The sequence below is a fragment of the Temnothorax curvispinosus genome, unplaced genomic scaffold, assembly GCF_003070985.1.
Source record: "Temnothorax curvispinosus isolate PA1 unplaced genomic scaffold, ASM307098v1 QBEX01011421.1, whole genome shotgun sequence".
NCBI lineage: Eukaryota > Metazoa > Arthropoda > Insecta > Hymenoptera > Formicidae > Temnothorax > Temnothorax curvispinosus.
In genome coordinates, this window is record NW_020221201.1 from 1,303 (window position 1) to 7,027 (window position 5,725).

At 40.7% G+C, this 5,725-nt stretch overlaps 2 long non-coding RNA genes across 2 annotated transcripts; one reads left to right on the top strand and one right to left on the bottom strand.

Annotated features, from left to right (window-relative positions):
- The first annotated feature begins 1,910 nt into the window (after nt 1-1,910).
- On the top strand, nt 1,911-2,705 carry LOC112461449. The gene is made up of 3 exons (XR_003041557.1): nt 1,911-2,076; nt 2,306-2,392; nt 2,607-2,705. It is a non-coding gene; the product is annotated as an uncharacterized LOC112461449 (long non-coding RNA).
- Nucleotides 2,706-3,850: 1,145 nt separating this feature from the next.
- LOC112461451 lies at nt 3,851-4,548 on the bottom strand. The gene is made up of 3 exons (XR_003041558.1): nt 4,457-4,548; nt 4,057-4,240; nt 3,851-3,975 (listed from the first exon to the last, which is right to left on the bottom strand). It is a non-coding gene; the product is annotated as an uncharacterized LOC112461451 (long non-coding RNA).
- Nucleotides 4,549-5,725: the final 1,177 nt, after the last annotated feature.

A 5,725-nucleotide genomic window follows, 5' to 3' on the forward strand; every position in this document is an offset into this window, starting at 1 on the left:
ACTCCCTATTTTTCATTGCATATTCTTGTAGCTTACCTAAAGAGCTTTTCAAAACCCTATATTTGAGTATTTTTTCATGAAATACTTTTCGAGTTACAAGGCTTGAAAGTTATTGGGTTGCAATTATGTATCCAACAGAATGGTAGTACATTTGAGCATATGCTGTAAACCAAAAATACACAATGTGACTTCGATGTGACCCTACTTGTGAGTCAATCGGTCTTGCCTTCACTGGCCGGATCAATGTTGGGTCTTGCCTTCACTGGCCGGATCAAATCTTGGGTCTTGCCTTCACTGGCCGGATCAAATCTTGGGTCTTGTCTTCACTGGCCGGATCAAATCTTGGGTCTTGCCTTCACTGGCCGGATCAATGTTGGGTCTTGTCTTCATTGGCCGGTACACCTTGGGTATGCTAATGCCGGCGGGATTGTAACTTTCAAGCCTTGTAACTTGAAAAGTACTTTATGAAAAAATACTCAAATATAAAAAGAGTTTTGAAAAGCTCTTTAGGTAAGCTACAAAAATATGCAATGAAAAATAGGGAGTTCCATTTAAAAAAACAAAGTTGAACTTCATATGACCTCGGCACGTTCACTCAAGGTCAAACCAATGACACGATCTTATGTCGCCTTTTGAACCAAACAACTTTTGTCTGAAACAATTTTTCCAATCTTTTTTACTTTAAGAGATATTCAGCTAAATCACTTAAAATGATACACCCTGTAGACTCCGCCGACTCCCCCCGACCGAAGGTGACGCACGATCGGACACCTCGGGCGACACTCAGAGTGAGAACTCTGGGAGAGGAGAATTCTCTTTGACTTCTTACGACAGCGACGTATTTGATCCGACCAAAGAAGATTATACCTCCCAGACCAACAAAATGTTGAGCCAGCAACGAGCTGCCCCGGCCATTGCACCACGCAAAGACATAACACCCGCGCAGGTCAACGCGGAAATAGAGCGACTTAGACCCGCGACTAACAGGCGACCGTCCGAAATCGACCAAAGTCGAGCTCCCGAGCCGACGCGAACAGATCCGATCGCTCTGTCGAACTTCTTCGCACTATGCGGGATATACAGGACCGCGTAAGCCGGCTAGAAGCCACCACCTACGATCGCCCCAACGAACGAGATCGCCACGTATGCAGCCAGGGTCCTTTAGACGTCACATACGGGCGAACCCATAACGACGTCCGTAATCAACCGGGACACCACATCGGGTTCCTCAGTCTGAAGGAAGCCCGAAACATGATTCCCGAGATAAACGGAAAATTCCGAGAGCGCGTCTGCGAATTTATAAGCGAGTACATACGCGATGAAGAATATTCAGCCCGCAGACGGAGCCATGCTCTTAGAGACCATATTGTGTACAAAGTTCAAAGGAAAGGCCATGACAGACTTCGACACGCGCGATATTCGCGATTTCGAGCAGTTAAAGCGCGAGTTAGAAACGGAATATCTAGGAAAGCGCGGCATGACCCACCTGCAATTAGAATTTAACTCTCTGAAACAAAAACCGGGAGAAAGCGCGCAAAAATTCGGGCATCGAGTCGAGAAATTAGCGAGAGAACTGTACGAGGCCATGGAGGAAGGCCAAGAGCACTCGCAAGAGCAGCAGAAAGCAATTCTCGACAGCATTAAGATGCAAGCACTGCATAATTTTCAAATAGGCTGCACGACGATATCAAAATGATAGTCAGAGCGCAGCGATACCCAACCTTGCAGGAAGCAATAACCGGCGCCAGTGCGGAGGAAAAGGTAAAGGGCCCCTCCTCGCGGGACGGACAGACGACAAACAAAAATAAGTTTAGCTCGGAAAACGCGCGATATCCGGGGAGCGAGGCGATACAGTGCCACAAATGTGAAGAAACAGGCCATTACGGGCGAGATTGCCGTACGAGCCTAGAGGCCTAGATAATCAGAGAAGCGACAACTCTACCCCCACCTAGAGTCCTATACCCCCACCATGGTTCCCATCGGGCCCGCAGCTGATCGCTTGTGAAAAAACTAACCTCTGAAGCGTCGTCTACAATACGCGGAGTAAAAAATAAGAGTAGGCGTAAGAAGTGAGAAGTAAGTGTAAAATAAAGCTAAAATAAAGGCGTAAGCAAAATAAATTATTTTTATTTCTTAGTCCAACTTTAGCTCTTACACTTACAAGCGTACTATGAAGTAAGAGTAAGAAATAAAAATGACTTATTTCGCTGATGCCTACTCTAGTACTTTTACTTATATCTTATTAAAATGATAAAGTAAGTAATGTTATTATCATAATGTGACATTTGTTTTGTTCATTGTCTAGGAACCAGTTCATGAAATAAAAATGGAAAAACAATGTAACGAGACTGATACTACTTCTGTTCAAGTATCAAATGAATATTCTGCAAAGGTCAGTATTAATAGCCGCTTTTGGAAAACAAAGCGATCAGTGAGCGGTCAGTGATTATTGGCCTGTACTATTAGATCTTTTTTAGACCAATTACATTGACCAGTTACTTAGCTGTTGTGCAACCGTTATTTCCTGAACGTACCCAATGTCATGTGCTTACAATTGTATAAAATGTCAATTAAAATTTTCATTTGTGTTATAACGTATGTTACAGATTCGTGCTATTGAAGAGAGACATTCAATCCCTTTTCTACTTTTCAAAACAGAATGTTATACAATTGAGGAACTGAAATTGCAGTGTAGCAAAGCATCACAAGTTCTTCAAGACCTGAAAGTTGAACGTGACTTAGGCCTGCAGCAGTTATATGTAAGATGTTCAGTGAGATTGCCAAAATGGAGAAGACATTGCGTAAGTTACAGTCTACTGCTACTAAATGTAATTCCAAGAAGTGTACAACAAGGAAATAGACCTAAACACTTGTGTCATATTATTTGTAATATTTTTCTGATTACGAGTTTTATAATTATCCGTTATATTTGTTATACCTCATACTGTCTTTAAAATAAATGGCAATCATACATAATGTGTTTACTTTTTTATTCGAGCCTTGTCATAACATAAATACATAACATATATGTATATTCGTAATTCGTAAAAAAAAAATTATAATAGTAATACTGAATTTCGAACTTATAAGAGAAAATAAAATTGCACGATATAAATACATATGATATAGATACATGTATAAAGTTTTTTGGTTGTCCAGTATATCAGCAGTGGTTGCACCCAACTAAAAAAGAATGCATAAACAAATATATACAAAAGGTCGACCACAATTTCAAATAAACCTGGAAAAAAAAAGAAAAATCCTTTACCTGATTATTGCAATCATTGTCGGAATCTTTTTGTGCCACTGATACTGTCATGTCCTCTTGCAATAAAGCCGATGATGCAGTTAGTCTACTCGTCAACAATGGATGTTTGGTTGATGGCGTTGAACAAGATGTAGATTCATTATCGATGGTTTTCATTGCATGTGTGACATCACTATGTTCATCTTTCAACCATCTTATACTCAGCCATAATTCCTCACCTTTATGAGTATTTCCTACTTCTAAACAGTCCTGTACCTGCTGGGAGAATGTATTTATCAAAAAAAAAATTATTTTTACAAACACTATGGCTGCGTTCCAATATTCTCACTGCCAGTACTGAAAATCTATAGTTTCCGTTACGTATACTATAGATTTTCAGTACTGACAGTGAATATCGGAACGCAGCATATATGATATTTTGGCACAAAAGTGATAAAAATCGAGAGAATACTTACTTCATCACAAGTTAATATTTTCAAGCAGTATGCATGCTCATTCTCTTTTTCTTTACCTATAATAGAGATATTTGTTATATCCTTCAAACATTGTGCGGTTTGTCGAAATCTTCGTATAATTTTTGGATTACAATGATTTTCACTGTCTTGAATTTCCTCTATTTGCAATGAGGGAATAGCAGATGTTTTCAGCCTTCGAAGAATTCCATTTCCTCTTGTGTGCTCCACATAGTTCTCAGGAACAAAGTGCAACTGCAACAAAATAGACAATACATGATAAACATACACACATCTGAAGGCATGTTTCAATATTTTATGAATCTTATAAAATACCTCACAAACTCTGCTATTACATTTCAGACTCCACCCGAGACGGTTAATCCAAGCTACCCACGCATTTCGATGTTCCACATTCTTAGGAAATTTATGCATAGATAGTCTTTCTTTTTCGGTTGTTGTACACCCAAATACCTCACACACTTTTACCATCTTTATTCTTTATTCAAACTCTTGATTTCTGTAAAGACGAATGTAATAAGTTTATAAAAATATTTAAAATATGATCACATTCTCTCTCAAATTAGTTACAAGTGAACAGAAATATTACTGATTATTGTATGATATAACCCTCATCCACACAAAATGCATATATTTACGATGTCCCAAAAACTTCACGAATGTCTACAATTCTTTTCTTAATAATATTAAAAATATATTAATCTGTTTCACTCACCTAACCTCGATGTAACACGTTACTTTGGGACAACCTTTCTGTCGGCGAGTGTACGAGGACAATTATACGGCCAGCAATTTCCACTGTTTTATTATTAAGTCTGGTATACTGTTGCGCAGCGAGGTCTCAATGGCAATTACAATTAATGCAGACAGTATCAGTCGCAGTACTTAAAAAAATTTCCCGTTCGGGCAAAACGTCCGAACACGTTCGAGCACGCCAACGTCGCCAACCGACTCGTGCAGCTATCAGTGGTGCACACGGAATCAGCTGCGGGCCCGATAGCCTCGGTTTTGATTGGTGCCGCGGTCAGCCAATCAGCAAGCGTGCCCTCAATGTCGCTTCTCTGATTATCTAGGCCTCTATACGAGCCGACATGCGAATAGATTCTCGTTGCCGAAACCGGACAAGCCCGGCGGAATAAATACGCTCGAGTGCACCTATTGCAAAAGAACCGGGCATAAGCGAGAAGAGTGTTGGTCGCTGAACGGACGACTCAACACGGAATGATCAAGCCGATCGAAAACGGACGCCCCCAAAAAGGCGCCAGTAAATGGTTTAAAGGTAAAAAAAAATCGCGAGAAACGAACGATGAATCTTCCTCCAGTAGCGGCAGCGAAGAAGACGAGAGACCAAAGAAGAATAAGGCACGAGCCGCCGAGGAGTATTAAGTATCGCAGATAACAGGGAAACATAACATACATACCTTAAACCTGATAACACTGCCGATTCAAGAGGCCAAGAAAGGCAAGACGAATTTCTTATTAAACTCAGGAGCGATCCTGACGCTAATCAAAGTAGGAAATTTAAAAGGCGACACTATGATGCGAGAAAAGCGCCTGACTTTGACCGGAGTGACGGGACACAAAATCCACACTTTCGGAAAAATAAAAGTAACCGTAGACCTCGGAAGCCAGAAAATACGCCATACCATGTACGTGGTAGAGGATGAATTCCCGATCGATTATAAGAGAATACTGGGAAATGATTTCCTCACAAAGCGCAAAGCCTATCTCACACACCACAAAGCAGGTACACATCAGAAGAGTTACATTTAAACTCCGACCATATAAGAAGGTAAACTCACCACCCCGCAGCAGAGTAGGTATCATAAAAGAACTTACACCAAGAGTATTCATCGGACACTGTTTGATGGAGCCGACAGTTTTTGAATGCCCGATAAGCATGTTAAACGGCGTGAAAAAATTAGTAGAGGCACCCACAACGCGCGTAACTATAAAGCGTCGTCTGCAATGGCAGCAGGAGTAG